Source organism: Miniopterus natalensis, chromosome 1, assembly GCF_054644295.1.
Source record: "Miniopterus natalensis isolate mMinNat1 chromosome 1, mMinNat1.hap1, whole genome shotgun sequence".
NCBI lineage: Eukaryota > Metazoa > Chordata > Mammalia > Chiroptera > Miniopteridae > Miniopterus > Miniopterus natalensis.
This window is the reverse complement of record NC_142081.1, coordinates 48901542-48919074: the sequence shown is the minus strand read 5'-3', so window position 1 is coordinate 48919074 and position 17533 is coordinate 48901542. Positions and strand designations below refer to the sequence as shown.

Here is a 17533-nt window from a genome sequence, read left to right as displayed (position 1 = left end):
GAAAAATATTTGCAAATCACATATCTGGTGAGGGGTTAATATCTAAAATATATAAAGAACTTATACAACTCAATAACAAAACCCCCCACATAATCTGATTTAAAAAGTAGCAGAGAATATGGATGGGCATTTTTCCAAAGAAGATACACAAATGGCCACCGGGTATGAAAAGATGCTCCATACCACTAATCATCAAGGAAATGCAAAAAATCCCACAATGAGATATTACTTCACATCTGTGAGAGTGGTGATTATCAAAAAGTCAAGAAATAACAAGCGCTGGCAAGGGTGTAGAGAAAAAGAAACCCTTGTGCACTATCGGTGGGAATGCAAACTGATGCAGCCAATATGGAAAATGGTATAGAGCTTCCTCAAAAAATTAAAAATAGCCCTGGGTAGGTGGCTTGGTTGGTTGGAGCATTGTGCACCAAAAGGTTGTGAGTTCGATTCCCAGATAGGGCACATGCCTAGGTTGTGGGTTCAATCCCTGGTTGCGGCATGTACGGGAGGCAACTGATTGATGTTTCTCTCTCTCCTTTCCTCTGTCTCTAAAATCAATTTTTTAAAAAACAAACATATCCTTGGTTGAGGATTAAAAAGTAGAACTACCATATAATCCAGTACTCCCACGTCTGGATATTTATCGGAAGAAAACAAAAACATTAACTTGAAAAGATATATGTACCCCATGTTCACTGCAGCATTATTTACAATAGACAAGACATGGAAACAACTTAAGTGCCCATCCACAAATGATTAGATAGAGAAAATGTAATAGATAGATAGACGCACACATATATACACAATGGAATATTATTCACCCATAAAAAAGAACAAAATCATGCTATGTGTGACAACTGAGGGCATTATGCTAAGTGAGATAAGTGAGAGAAAGACAAATACCGTATGATCTCACTTGTATGTGGAATCTTTAAAAAGGAAAGAACAACCCCCCCCCCCCCAGGCTCAGACTGATACAGATTGGTGGTTCTAGAGATAGGGGATAGTGGTGGGAGGGGTGTGAAGAAGGGAGTCAAAAGGCACAAACTTCCAGTTATAAAACAAGTAAGCCCTGGGGATGTAATGTACAGCACGGAGACTAGAGTTACAATACTGTATTGCATATCTGAAAGTCGCTGAGAATAAATCTTAAAAGTTCTCATCACACACACAAAAATCTGTAACTATTTATGGTGATGGATGCTAACTACACTTATCGTGGTGATCATTTCACAGCATATATACGAATACTGAATTCTTTTGTTTTACACCTGAAACTTATAATGTTGTATGCCAATTATACCTCAATTTTTAAGTTCTTAACTAAAATTTTTTAAAATTAAAAATAGAAAAAGTAAATTAAAAAAACACACACTAAAATAGGCTCAGAAAATACATTTCCTGATGTTTTAACACCACTAAAACAATGATACTAGGATTCTTAGCCTCTCCCATTAGAAGTCAACAGGTTGTAGACAGCTGACTACAGGTCTTTGGGCCCTCATGAGGTCTGTCCTCACCATTAATATATTTATAACATTTGTTGAACTGCTCCCTAAATATCATATTCTTTAATAGCTGAATCCAAAGGAAAGAAAAGAAACTCACCTAATGGACGAGATCTAGTCAGATGTACTTCTTGATTCTCAGGAAGTCTTTCCTTGCTCCACCTCTTCAGTGTGCATAAACTTAGGCTGTTTGCATTTCTATCAGTAGCTGTTTATAAAATGGGGTGTGCCTTGGGTTTGCCCATGCAAAAGGACTGAGGAACTACAATGTACGTGCAGCCAGCCAGCCCATTTCTAAACCAGCCTGTCAGATCACAGTTGGTTTCTTTGTTATTGTTGTTGATTTCTAATTTTATTGCATTTTGGTCAGTAAATGTGGTCTCCATAATGTCAAATTTTGAGGGATTTGCTAAGATGAGTTAAGTTTTATAGTGAAATTACTTATATATCAGATTAAGACACCTCCAAATTATTCACTTATGCTGCTTTGCCAAGTTATTTGCTTCTGCCTTTAGTGAATACATGTTACTTGAAATTCTTATAAATGTGTCCTTAATTGAAGAGGCTGTAATTTGTACTTGCCTTTTCTCTTTTTCTTTCCTTTTAAAAAAAATTCAGAGTGGACTCATGTGTCCATTGTTGTGAAATATTTAAGGAAGCGTATGTGAACTACACTCAATAAATGACAGCAAGGTTCTAACACATCTGTTCAGCCCATGTTTGCTTTCACACTATTAGGATAGTCATCTGAGCAATAAGGAATAGACACAATATGTTGCTTCATAACATTTTATTATAGATCACTGTAGAGATGATTTTATGCTTGGGGAGCTTCTTGTCTGGCTTCTATAAATATGAGAGCTACTCTAAGTACATAGCAGATCAATGCCTTCACAGCCAGCTGGATATTGCTGCAGAGTCTCAGAAACCTACATAATGCCACTGCAGCAACTCTTACATTGCCTCAGAAAACTGAACTGGTCCAGTTGATCACACACATTCTACAGCAAGTTTATTTCAATGAAATCTTACATGTCACTCCAACATACAAAATAAATGAAAGTAAAACCATTCTGATGAAAGGAATGAAGGTTAGACCCCCACCTCCAAGGCCTATGGGCCCAACAAGGGCCAAACAAGGACCCAACAAAGACCATTGTACACATTTGGAAAACCAATACAGAAAGCTCTATGTTTAACCTGGCTCTGAATCATGTCACTTGCCTTCAGCTTTGTACCCAAACACTTACTGTCTACCTAAACACCTTAGATTGACAACTCATTTATAAGGTCTCACAGGCTTTTTTATTTAGCAATTCCTAAAGGTGCCACCTCTCAGATCTCTCACACTTATTACAACTGTAGGACTCTTCTCATCTGGGAGGGAAATCTGAAATGTACTGGGTGTCCCTGGTGAGAATTCCAAGAAGGGCTACCTGGAGCTTGAGAGAATAAGCCTATAGGAAAGAGTCTTGGGGACAAGAATCATTGGTCACTCACAGGGAAGGAAGAGCTGTGGGTCTAGGACTGAACAGCCCTGGGAAGATCTAGACCAAACTGGCCGGAAGTGAACCGAGAGGCAGCACCACCCGTTGGGACGGGAAACTAGCATCCTTGAAGAAGGGAGCTGTTAGAAAGATATTTGTAACCAGCGACATTGATGATCTTTTCCTGTATCCAAACAGACACACTGAGGCCATTAGAAAATATATCCAGCTTAGTCTTGATGGACTCAAGAACCTATACTTGGGTGGAACCCTCAAAAGTCAAGATATTCTTCGAAGAACATAATAAAATGTTGATATAGCAAAGTTAGAATAATTGAGACTATATTACTTGGTGCTATGTCAGAAATCACTTTATAATAAATTATAGCACAGAACAACACAGGAGGCACAAGCCTTTTTTAAAATAGCAATGGTAGAAAAGCAAATTTCTCTCCACGAACTCAACTGTTTTCTATGAATTCATGAGAAATTGCTAGTATTGTATGTTATACCAGAACCCCTTGTACCAGCTAATGACTATGTCAGTAGGAATGTTTTACGGGCTTACCTTGGAGATACTGCGAGTTTGGTTCTAGAACCACAATAAAGTGAATGTTGCAATAAAGTGAGTCAAACAAATTTTTGGTTTCCCAGTGCATAGAAAAGTTATATGTACACAAAAAATGTACATGTCATAATTAAAAATACTTTATTATTTAAAAATGCTAATCATCTCATGAGCCTCTTGGAAAATTGATGCCAATAGACTTGCTTGACACAGGGTTGCCACAAACCTTCAATTTGTAAAAACACACCAAGTTGTGAAGTGAAATAAAGTGAAACATAATATAACGAGGTATGCCTGTATATAAAACGCTGCTACTTAAAACTCTTAGAAAGTCACCAGAAAGGAGAAAAGGGCATAGGGAAGATGGGAACAGAATAACCCCTCATGTTGCCTACCAGAGCAGGCAGCCTTATGTGAAGGTGGCACAGAAACAATTCCAGGCCGCAAGGGGTTAAATACAAATGGAAGTTCTGGACAGGTGGCCAAAGTTACTTCAAAGTCAAATACCAGCAAACTAAGAAGTTCAAAAAGGGGAGTGGTGGCTTATGGATTTTGGGGAGAATGTTCAGAAATCAGGAGGACATCTCGCCCGACATACAGACTGGCAAGGCCACTTACTTAGCTGGTCAAAGCCAGCAGAGCAATTCTAGAAAAGGCTCAAGTAGCTGTCACTTCATCAAAAGCCAGAGAGATTCCCTCACCTTTAACAAAGACTAACTGTAACTTCAAGGAAATAACCCATTGGGAGGGCCTACGGGAGGAGCTAGGGCTAATGGAAGTTCTCCTACTCTGTGTAATCAGGAGAACCCTACAGGAAGGACTCTGTTTATAGTAAAGCTCTCTGGTTCTAACTTCCCTTCCCTGAACTCCCTTTTCCTTTATATAAATATTCCTTCACCTTGGCATGCAGGGAGTGCACACAGCTTGCCATGTCTGCATGCACTGGGTTGCAACCCTTTCTTTTTCCAGAATAAATCCTTTTGCTGACAAAACACCTAGCTGATATTATTTTTCAGCTGACATCTTCTAAGTCAGGGCAATTTATTCCATCCACTTGCTTTCCCCTATCCTTAGCCCATTCAATTTCAAAGGTTTCCCTAATCGCTGCAGCCAGGTTCCTTCTGCCCTGGACAGATCGAAAGCCAAGCACCCAGGTTAGAACTCGGTCCTCCAATGGTGTACCTTGTCTTTGTCATCAGCCAAGCCTGAGATTAGACACCTGTGGGAACCAAGCCTCTCTTTTCTGAAAGCAATTCTGAGAAAGATATTGGGAGGGAGGCAGCTAAGAATACTGGGGCTAAAATGAGTGGGCAAGATGAACACTCAAAAAGAATCTGGAGGAGTCTTTAAAAAAAACTGTGGATAAAGAAACTTCATTATAGATTTACTAACACAAAATAAGGATTCTGTGTTCACAAAGAGACTATGAATCAGCAAGAGAAGGAGCCAAGAGGGTAAAGAAAATTATAGACAAGAGGAACATAAAGCACATGAAAGGAGCACCATGGAGATGTAAATAGCCACAAGTTTATAAAACATTGATAAGCAACAACTTTAGGAATTTTGGTTTAGTGTTTAAAGGAAATTAAAGAAACGTGATATTAGGCTATTTTTTAATGAGGATGAAATGAGATTCTATATACGAGAGAGGTGTCTGTAAAGTAACGTAAAGGTTTTATAAGCCACACACACGAATCCATCTCATAATTCTATAATCAGGGCTTAGTAAATTCACTTTGTAAAATATAAAGTTAATCTCCACATACCAATACATTTAATTGCCAAAGTTTATAAGTTCAACATTTTGACCTCAGGAATTATCTTTCCATTTTAAAAAGTGATGTTATCAATGGCATCCTTTTAAAGTTAAACTTTCCCATATGTTTTTGCACATCACATAAAAATACAATTGCTATATAGCTATCAAGCAATGAAAATAAACAAAAACTTCTAACAATAAATCCCAATGATATTGCCCTGGCTGGTTTGGCTCAGTGGTTAGAGCGTCGGCCTGCGGAATGAAGGGTCCTGGGTTCAGTTACAGCTAAGGGCACGTACCTTGGTTGCAGGCTCCATTCCTGGTCCCAGTTGGGGTGTGTGCAGGAGGCCAACTAATCAATGTGTCTCTCTCACGTCAATGTTTCTCTCTCTCTCTCTCTCCTCCCCCTCTTCCACTCTCTCGGAAAAGCAATGGAAAAAAATATCCTCAGGTGAGGATTTAAAAATAAATAAACCCAAATGATATTAATAAATTTTCTCAGAAATGAGAAACCACCTTAAAAATTTATTTATGAATACCCAAGAAAATATTTTATGTATTTACGTTTTAGAGTCTACTGCAAAGAACATGATAGGGAAAATTATTCTGCATAGAAATTATAAGTATTAATTTGAGATAATCTAATCTGATATCCTCTCCACTCATTGCTGGTGCCTCTAAGCAGTTGGGATACACATTCCTTTAGCTCCTCTAAAATATTTTTAAACTATGAACATTTTGGACATAGGAAGAAACAGATACCAAAGTTCTATTATTTCCGACCTAAAAGGTATTGATCTTATGTTCTCTGGAGAAGTCAGAAGCTCATAAAAGAACATGTGTGCACTTCTACTATTAGGGAATTAGACATTTCCCCCATGCATTCTAGTGAAGTCTTACACTTTTGTTTAGATACAAAATGTTTTAGAACTCAAGACATACAGTGTGATTTTTCAAACCAAAATCTGCAGCATGAGGTCTGCCAGTGGATTTTTATGTGACCCTTTTGGAAAAAGGCAGAGTTGGAAATAGAGTTTAGTTGTCAAAGTATTAGAATTTCTAAAGCATCCCACTGGGGCAAATACACAAGAACAGATGAAATGGGGCAGCACCAGAAAACCCATAGAGTTGGTGATGACAACACACCTCTGTACAGAGAGGACACATGTCATTATTTGGGTTCTCTTCACTTCTGACCCCCACGCTTAGGTCTGAGGCTCTACTGATTGCCAACAGGGAAAAGGGAAGGGGACTTGTTTTAATGGAAACATCCTCACCTATTTATGCTCCTTTTCTCATGGCCTCAGTAATTAATAGAAGGATCACGAACTCAGCCAAACGCTTCTCTACCCTTTCCACTAACCCCTTGGGAACCTGTCCGCATAAGCCACAACCTTCTCTGGATATTCCTTTAACCAATGTCTTCTCAATATGTCTGAGTGCTTTAACTTGCTTAACTTGCCTGGGAATTATGCTAATTCTAAGTACTCCTCTCCCATCTCATGAGTGTGTCTCACCTCCAGTACACTTGCGAATTTCCTGAAGACCGTCTACTTCTGTATTGTTTTTCCACCACCACTCACCACTGGACTGACAACAGGCCAGCTGTCACTCAGCTGCTAATTGTGCCTACCATCTGGCTTTCTCCAACAACCTCTTCCTTCCTCTGGCGCCCTCTGTTCCCTGCTGACTTAATCCAGGAGTGACTCAGAAAGTGTCCTGGGCCTCCACTGATAGCTGCTCTTTTTTGGTAAATTAAATTATATTTGCATTCAATTCAACAGTATTTGATAAGTAACTTCTATGTGCCCAGTACTATGCTAGCAACTATGAATGGCATGAAATACTGTGTGATTCAGCCACTCCCCTCACAAATTGATAATTGGGGTGAGGAAACAAAATGAGCTCATTGTCAACGAAGGACAAGCAAGATAAGATAATCAGGGAGCGAAATGTCTGGTCCACCGCAGGGACCACCCAGCACAGGACATCAAAAGTGAAATGAAGGGCCCTGGCCGGGTAGCTCAATTGGTTAGAACGTTGTCCCGATAAGCCAGGGTTGTGGGTTTGATCCCCGGAAAGGGCACATACAAGAATCAACCAATGAATGCATAAATAAGTGGAACAACAAATCTTTCTCTTCTGTTTCTCTCTCTCTTCCTCTGTCTCTAAAAAAATCAATAAATAAATATTAAAAAACAAAAAATGTGAAGACCTGAGCTCTGCTACTTACTTCCTAGCTTTGTGACCTACGGCCAGTCACGTTACCTCTCCCAGCATGTTTCCTCAATATGGGAATATTTATCTAGCAAGATTACTGGAAGGATTAAAGGATACATTGCATGAATGCATTTTGTAAACTGTAAATGGCTGGGTACATGTAAGATGGTGGTTTTATAAGACAAGAAGACACTCGAAGGTCAGAAAGAGGGAACTATCTGACCAAGGCTTCAGCAGGACCCAGGGCCTGAGCTGAGCACCTTCAAAGTCAGGAAGGATTTAGCTAGACGGTGAGGAATAGGAAAGATAGCGTGTTTGGTGCAAGATCATGTTTTGATTTCAATTTTACAAGTATTGAGAGCCCTGTTAACTACCTCAAAGGCTAAAAATATCAATAAGAGAGTGCTCTTCCCCTCAAAATTTACAGTCAGAGAGACACAAGAGAAACACACACCTATAAATGCAAGAGAATGCTCATGAGGCAATGTGGTGAGCTGAAGAGGGCTAGACGACAGCCCGTCAGTGTGCCGTGTTCCAGTCCCAGCTCTGCTACCTACCACCTGGGTGTGGCCCAGCATGGGTGACCCGACTCTCCTGGCCTTGTTTTCTCAAATATGAAATAAGAGGTTTAAACTCAACAGGTCTCTTCCCTACACACTCTATGCTGTATGATTCTAGGTTCAAAGCCCAGAGGTGAGCCATGAGAAATCTAAACAGGGTCATGGTGGCAGCTGTCCCTTGTATCCCTTCTCATTTCCTAAAGCACAGACAAGGGCGACAGCAGCAAAAATGAAACAAAGGGACCTCCGAGGCATTAATTTAAAAATAATAGAATGCATTGCCACACTGGGCGGAAGACAAGCAAACAAAGACAAAAACCACCAAAAAATGAAGCTGGCTGACCAGGACAGCAAAATGGCCTTGCAGACAGAAGCAGGCTATTTGAAGTGAGGGGGAAGGGATGCAGAGGGAGTGGGCATTTCTGAGGGTGGGTATCATTTTTTTGGAGGGGAGAGATGATGAAATTCGTTTAGAACAGGTTGAGCGTTAGAGGTAAGCAGTCACAGAGAAATGCTTGAAAACCACCCCCATTCCCTACGGTCCCACATTTATCTTTGTCCTTGGGACAGAGGCAGCTGGGCCAACAGTGAAAGGTCCAAAAGGAAGGCTGTGACTGTACAAACCACAGAAGAGGGAACGCGCAAGACTGAGGACCACATCAGGGTGTTCTCAGGCAAACTACATTACACGGGACGTGATAGGCAGTGCCTGCTGTTCTGATGAGGTTTCATTTGCAGACACCATCCTCTGTGGCGAGATACTTTATCCGGCAGTAAGTAAGAGGGAAATGTCAGTGAAGACAACTGGGTGTCACTTTGGCTCCACAGCATCCCCTCCTTTGGGGAGCCTGGATTAAGGCTGCTACTCAGATTCAAAACTCAGACCGTGGCCATCAGCACACACCACCCAGCGGACTACATGTCAATGAAAATACAGACTGGCCAGGAGTTATTACTTCAGCCTCTTTCTCAATCTCTCTCATTTGGCTTGAAATAGTTACCATTTTTACCACTGATGTTAGGAAATGACATGGCAAAAACCTTCTCTAATTACTTAATGCCTGTGGGTTTTCAGGGGAGAATTAGCTTAGCTGCACCACATCCCCCATGTCCTTGCTCTAATTTAAAACACTACTGCTATAAATATGCATGTGTGTGTGTATGTCCTGATGCATGCCAGCAAGAGTTTCTCCAGGAAACTGCTTCCCAACCTTTTTTGTTCTATTTGTATGACAAACTGGGGCAAATGCTCATGATTGAGGGCAACAGATCTGGGGGCTCCAGCAATGCCACCAGATCCTGCCCATCCACCCTGAGAGGAGAGGGAGGTTCAGTATTTCAACACATCTGAACCACTTTGGGGCACATCACAGGAGAGGCTCTGCTCTAGGGTAGACAGAGAGGGAAATTCCTGGGAGGCAGGGATACAAATGTTCAGTAACACAACAAGACGATGCCAAGTTGTTGTTCAGTATAGTTGTTTTACACTCCCAACTTCACGTCTTCAACATTTGGTATTTTTTGTCAGATGCCTCAAAATGGTAACATACTGTGATCTAAATTAGCATTTCTTTGATTGTTAATGTGGCTGAGCACCTTTTTTTAATTGATTGGCCATTCAGTTTCTGCTTATAGGAAAGCACATTCATATCCTTTCCCTATTTTTCTATTGGGCTGTCTTTTTCTTATGGACATGCAGGAAGGAGTTCCTCATATATTCCTGATGCTAGTCCTTTGTCAGTTACAGATGTTACAGATATCTTTTTCCCGTCTGTGGTTTGTCTTTTCAATTTTTTAATGGCTCAGTCTTCAAGTAGTCAAATCTATTTATCTTTCCTTTAATACTTATTTCTCTATAACATGTTGAAGAAATTCTTTCTAAAGTGATAAAGATATTCTTCTACATCATTTGCTAAAAGTGCTGCTTTTTACACTTGAGTCTTTGGTCCATTGGTAATTTGTTAAGGTGTATGGAGGGATCCACTTTCATGGTTTTTCCCTGAAAGATACCTAATTGTCATAGTACCATTTATTGAAAAAAAATTATCCTTTCCCTAGTGATATATGGGAAGATCTCGTTTTAGGCTTTCTCTTCTATCCCTTTGGTCATTTTCACTACTCCTGAGACAACGTCACAAGGCCTTATTGCTATGACTTTACAAAACAAGTCTATGTCTGGGAGGACCAGTGCCCTCCACGTTACTACGGACATTCTTGACCTTTCACATGTCCATCTAAGTTCCACAGAAACCTGATGAGGATTTTGATGGGGCTACATTAAATCTACAGATGAAACTGAGGAGATTGACTTAGTCATGATATTGAATCTACCTATCCATGTCCATGTGTGTATGTCTTTTAAATGCCTTTAGAAATATTGTCAATAAATAAATCCTCTTCATAAAGATCTCATCCCGCCCAGCCAGGCGTGGCTCAGCGGTTGAGCATTGACCTAGGATCCAGGCAATCAGGGTTCAATTCCCAGTGAGGGCACATGCCCGGGTTGAGGGCTCGATCCCCAGTCAGGGGCATGCAGGAGGCAACCAATCAATGACTCTCTCATCATTGATGTTTCTATCTCTCTCTCTCCCTCTCCTTTCCTTTCTCTCTGAAATCAATAAAGATATATTTTTAAAAAATAAAAATTAAAAAAATAAAGATCTCATCCATCTTTCGACTTGTTGATACTTTATATTTGTGTTACTATTGTGAGTGATACCATATATATCTTCTACTTATTACTTGCCACACTAATTCTAATGATTTGTCAGACAACTAAAAACATTACATTTTGTTTTTCCTTTCTACTCTCTATACCTTTTGTTTTTATTTCATGTCTTACTGGGCTAGTTAAGACAGCCAGAAGTATCAAACAGCCAGTTCACAGGGTGATGTGGTAAAGGGCCCAGCGTCATATGTCAAATAAGCATTATCCCTTAAAGAGAACAGACACCATCAACAAAATGGTGTAACTGATTTTTGCTGGAATTAGATACGGGCTGTCTGACATTAAAGTACAAAATGCAGGCCAAGCTTAGAGACATGAGAAGGGAGCAAGTACTGGGGTGATGGGGAAGGTGGGAGAGCATTCCTACTTGCAAAGGAATAGACGGAAAAAGGTTATGATGCATTAGCCACAGCCGATGGATGTGGCTAATGGGTGCATGGGGACAGGAGAGGATATGTTCAAACAGTGGCTGAAAAAATGGGTGTTCGAAAGCTAGGCCTGTAAGAACTCTTACATGGCACTGACATGTTTGTGTGTTATCCTCTGGGCAATGGAAAGTCACTGCAGGCTTTTATGAAGGAGACGAGAACGAAGTTTGTGCCTTAGAAAGATCTTTCTGGCAGCTACATGGAGACTGGAAATACACAGAGGATCAGGAGCTATGAGGAATGACGGTGAATGAGTTGTGTCAGTGACGGTGGGGATAAAGAGGAAGGGGTTAGCTCAAGATATATTTAGGAGGAAGGAAAATCAGTATAACTTCTTAACTGACTGGTATAGGTGTTAAAGATAACCAAAACTTGTAGCTTGGTAACTGAACGAGTGTGTTATCATTAAATAAGAGGAAAAGCTGGTTTGAGATGATTATAACTAACACCTGCTGAGTACTTTTCTAAGCCCTTTTAAATACCAACTAATTTATTCTTCACAACAACCCAATGACCTCTCTAATTTATAGATGAGAAAATTGATGCACAGAAAGGTTAAGTAAATTCTCCAAGGTCAGACAGCCAGTAAAAGGCAGAGCCAAAATTTAAACCCAGATACACTCTCAACTATGCTGTGCTATCTGGGACATGACCAATTAAATGTCACTCATGTCTGAGGGACAACCAGGGAGTTGTGTTTAAGTGACATTTGGAAAACTGAAATAGGGCTCAAAAGGAAAAAATAAGGATTTTAACAGTATGGATTTTAGAGTCATCAACATAGCTGATTTCTTGAGGCCAAGATAGACATTTAGTGAAGAGAGAGTCAAAACATCAGGATCAGTAAGACATCCAAGAAGGACACTAGGAAGGAGGTTATTAAAACGAAAGTCCATCACCTAGGTCAGTCACCACAGCACAGAGGTGCGAGCTTTAAACAGTCTGAACTTTCTCCTTCTTGTGAAACCGGATCCATTCAATATTGCTAATGATGAATCTAGCACGCATAGCCCAAGGATCTCTGCACATATAACATCAGGGAGGAGAGAAGCCTAATAAAGTACGAAATGGAGAAAACAAGAAAGCAAAACAAAAAAACCCGATGCTCTCAGCTCCTGGATGATTTGCATTCGTGTTTGAGCAAAGTGGTCCCTGCCTCCAGAGACCAGCAACAATGCAAGCTCATCTCTCAGGCAGCACCCTCATCTCATTCAACACCCCGTTACCCTCCAACCCCCACCGATCCAGCCTCTGCTCTGCCAGAGGGCAGGGGCCCTGCCAGGACACAGCAACACCAGAAACGCAGAAGAAACAGGAAGCCGTCCTGTCGCAAAGACTGCACAGAAGAACGATGGCTTCTGCGAAAATCACCTTTTGTTTTTAATGGGCATGTTACGTGACTCGTCAGCTATCGCGTACGCTGTGCCCTGAGCTCTAGCTCCAAATCGACCAAGTTCAGAGGGAAGAAAAAGAAGATAATAATAGCAAAAGATGGGCAGATATCTCAGGAAGCTTTAATCCTAAAAAGGGAAAACAGAGGCGGAGGGAAGTGGGGAGCGTTTCCTCCTCGAGCGCTCAGGTACCGAGGGGTTAGCGAGGGCAGAGGCTGGCACCAGCAGCGGCGGCCCTGGCTCGGGGCCCGCGGCGTGCGCAGGGCCTGGTTGCCATGGTGCCATCCGGCCAGCTGGCAAGGCTGCATCCGCATTCTCTCTGCCACAACAGTTCCTGTCTTGTGGGCAGCGGCAGGAAAGAAGAAAAAATGTAATTTGTGTTCTAATGGCTGCTGGGTCACTGAATACTATAGGGTGTCCCAACAAAATGTATCCACACAACCTTGAATAATTAGAAAGGCAGCGTTTATTAAAATGCATTTCATTTTCAAAAATGAGCTATCAGCTGTTACAGCGTGTACACATTGTTTTGGGACACCCTGTATGTCTGGAAGGAACTAGGAGAAAATAGAAAATGTAAGAGGCAGAGAAAGCAGCCAAGATGAGATTAAACCCCTTGGGAATGTATTAAATCCAACCTGGACTTTCTATGGATGAACTGCCCTCATAAATAAACACTCCTCCCCAAAGCTTTTGGGGGGCCAGGTATACCTATAATCCAAGAATCCTGACAGAGAATGTCAGCTTTTTTTCAAGGCTATTTCCCACAGTGATTTCTGATCACAGGGCTCTGGGTTCACTACTAGATAAAAAGCATGAATTTGTGGCCAAAAAACCAAAACGACATATTGGTCAGCACACTACAGTGGAAGCCAGGACACTGCCTTGGCTCTGACACTAATCAGCCATATGACATTAGCACTTCCAAGTCTCAATTTCTTCATCTGTGAAATGAGGAGGTTTTACTAGATGAAGTTTAAGGGTCCTTCCACTCTGCCAGCCTATGCTGAGGGCACTCAGGGGTAAGAGAGCCCTTCCAGGTGTCTCTCAAAGGATGTTAGGCTGCTCATGTACCAGGACTCTGACTGTGCCCCAGGGACACCCAACTGTGAAAGTGGACACAACTCAGTGGAAGAGATAAGTGAACACATACACAGGAAGCTACATCCATACATTTCACAAAACCAGTGATAGTGGGCAGAGGCCATCTCTCATGCATCTTCACTCACTCAACATCCAGCACGGTCTAGGCACTTGGCGTAACAAATAATTATCAAATGCACTTGCAGACAAGTCTTTAAAATATGATATTATGAAATCTTTTCAACTATGAGTTGAACTGTGTTGCCCCAAAATTCATATGTTGAAGTCTCCTAACTCCTAGTGCTTCAGAATGTGACCCTGCCTGAAGACAGGACCTTTAGAGAGATTATCAAGTGGGTGGACCGTAATCCAATATGACTGGTGTTCTTATAAGAATAAGAAATCTGGACACAGACGTGCATAAATGGAAGATGACAAGAAAAGACACAGGGAGAAGATAGCCATCAACAAACCACGGAGAGAGGCCTGGAACAGGTCCTTCCTCACAGGCCTCAGAAGGACCCAACCCTGCCAACACCTTGATCTCAGGCTACGAGCCTCCAGAACTGTGAGACAATAAATGTCTGTTGTTTAAGCCACCCAGGACACAGCCCTAGCACACAGGCAGTACAAATCCAAAAGTGGAAAGGGTTGTATAATGAAATGTGCCACCGTACTCATCGCCCAGGTCTTTCATTGCTGCATACTAATTACCCCCACAATAAACGGACTTTCCCTTACAAACCATAATGCTAATACCAAACCTAACAATATCAATGATTTGGAGGCAAATTAAGTCATACGAAAAATGCACTTTATAAAATACACCTTATACTAAAACACATACTTAACATAAAGCTTTCCTCCATTAAAGCTCTTAACAATATTAAAAACACATTCCCAGTAAGTGTGGATAAAATCTTCAGAGGATGCGCAAGACTCTTAGAACAATTCCTTAATCAGCTCTCTTAATCAACATATTATCTAAGAATAAAAACTTGTTATTTTATTAAAGTACAGAAAAGAAAGGAAAAATGCAGTCAGCACAGTATTCATATCCACTCTCTGATAATAAAAGTGCATTTTTTAAACTAAACCCAAGAAATGTAGCAGACATCTTGAAGTCTCTGATTTAAAAAAACAACAACTAATATGTGCAGTGGTATTTTATGTTAAATTGCACACACTTTAGGTACCTGAAAATTGACATGGCAAAACTCAAAGGCTCTCCAAAAAGAAAAAGAAAAGATAAATGTAAAACCATACCTTGACAAAGTATAAATCCTTGGTTGTTTTTCTAAGACTTTAGAGACTGGAGTTCCCAACACTTCAACAATTAGACAACTTCCAATCACATGTCCTCTTCAAAGGCTGACTTTTTGTCTAATACAAAGACAAATGTTAAAGTCAGAAGCGTCTACTTACACAACTTTTTCAAAAGAGTCTTTTGAAAAGCAGTTTGCTCCATCAACTTTCAAAATCAGGCATCTCTGTAAAAACCCACAATCCAGCTAATTAGCCTCAGCTGTTCGTCATATGGTCTGCAGACCGGTCAAGTGATTTCACCCTTTCAGGCTCACCCAAGCCTGATTGACTGGCTTCTCAGACAGAAGGCGGCTTCTAGTGTTAGAAGACTGGTACCGTCCTTCAACTCTTTCTCTTCCCCAATCAAAAAAGTTGAACATGTTTTCTTGAGAAAACATCTTTAAAAGTATTTTGTTCGCAGGCCCCTCCAAGGTTACACTAATATTGTTTGTTTGCAAATACAATGCCTGATCCAAACAAGGAAGGAAGGAGAGAAATGGAAGTGGTGGAAGGAATGGGGCGAGATGATTAATGGAACTCTCGCTCCTGGCCTCCAGACCCGTGAGTAAAACTGTCTGCTGGGGAGGTCCACCCAGATACCTTCTGGCGTCTCATATTCAACATGTCATGACCTCAACTTATGTCCTTTGCCCTTCTCCCAGGACCCTGCTTCAGACCCACTCCTCTCCCTGTGTTGAGTAACATAATCCCACACCCGGCAGAAATCTTGTGGGCCTCATTGAGTCCTCCCCTTCCCCACCCATTTCCAATTGGCCACCACATTGTAGGGACCTTCCTTCTCTCGCCTTTATTCCAAGCTTTTATTTCTCATCTGAATGGGTACATTAACCACTTATTTGGTTTTCTGGCCCTCAAGCTGGCCCCACCATTGATCCATCTATCACATTGCACCCAAAGTGATATTTCCAAAAGGCGAATGAGGGTCCAGCGCTGTCCTCTGTCAAACCTGCCAATGGCTCCCCACAACCCCGACAATGGAATCCCTACTCCTCAGGCTTCTGCCTTCAGCGTCACCTCCCACTCCCTGCCTCCTGCCTCCTGCCTTCTGCCTCCAGCCACCAGAACTATTTGTAATTCTCTAAACTAGTGGTTTTCAAAATGTGAATCAGCATCATCAACATCACCTGGGAAACTGTTTAAAATGCGCATCCTTGGGCCCACCTCAGGCCCATCGAATCAGGAATTCTAAGGACCGGTGCCGCAGTCTGTGTTTTCACGAGCAATGCTGAGTTAGATGCCCTTCTCTGCACTTAACTCTTTCCTCCCACTGGCCAACCTTGTATGATACTTATCCAATTTATTTCTTGTTGGCTGATGAATATCTTGAACATAGGAATTGTGTCTTATTTGCTGTACTCATTCCACAATCATTTATTGAACACTCACCTGTCACTGAGATAGATGCTGGACATAAAACTAATGAGTACATCCTTTGCCACTAGAGGAAACCACCCTCTGATTTTAGCAGCTTAAAGTGTCACTGAAGACTCAACCTATCCAATTTACAAAGTCCCATCAGCAAACAAAAGAACTAAAAAAGTCGGAACGTAAAAAGGTCTGCCATCTCTCATGATAACACAGAATTTTTGCTTCACATCTGATGCTGACTCAGACATATAGACTTACGTGTATAAAGGGGGAAAGGGTGCATTTTCATGAAAACTTATGTACTCCTCTTTATTATCTCACAGCAACCTCTCAACTTTGGAGAATAATTTAGTACAGGAATGTACCAAGATCTTAAAATCCCAGATTAAAATTCAGCTTAATCTAATTACAGAAGTGGAATAGTTTCATATTATCACTTTGAGGCCTTCAGCGTACATAGGACTCTCCTAGGATTGTGTTAAAATGCTAATTATGATTCAATAGGACTGGGTGGGGCCTAGGAATCTGCATTTCTAACAAGCACCCAGGTTGATGCTCAGGTAATACTGATGATCCTAGTCCTAGAACTGCACTTTGAGTAGCAAGTAAAATTTAGACAACCCCATTTTTCATAGAACTATAGTCTTCCCAGTAGAGCAATGAAAACTTTTCTGACCCCTCTGCATGGAAAGCTTTCAAAAATGTCTTTCAGACTTCAGGATAAAGATGGCATACAAAACACACATTTAGTTCTGTTACCTTCCCAAACCTCACTAATATAACAATAAAGGGAATTTTATTTCCTTTAGACATAAATTCACAAAGACAACATGAGTGAAAATAATAGCAATAAAATATTGGAAGCCAGAAAGTAGATGGACAAGAGGTAACTGATTAGCAGACCAGGAAAGGTGACTGTTTATCTGCCAGTAGGGAAGGCCAAGAAGCAACTCATCACAGAATCTCCAGAAAGGCTCAGGCCTTTGGAGCCCCGAACACCTCTGGCAGGGTGGATAAAGTTACTGCTAAAAAGGGTGGAAATCTGATTAGATCCCAGCCTATGACTCCTCCAGCTCTGACAGAAGTAGTAGGTTTATTCTTTGGAGA

General features: G+C 41.1%; 1 protein-coding gene across 2 annotated transcripts in view; it reads right to left on the bottom strand.

The window, feature by feature from the left end:
• Positions 1 to 17533, bottom strand: part of RAB27A (RAB27A, member RAS oncogene family) — a 77923-nt gene that overhangs the window by 37584 nt on the left and 22806 nt on the right. For both annotated transcript variants that reach the window (XM_016224931.2, XM_087821377.1), the window contains exon 2: positions 14999 to 15115. The gene's annotated coding sequence lies outside the window, so the exon portion shown is untranslated. The remainder of the gene's footprint in view (positions 1 to 14998; positions 15116 to 17533) is intronic.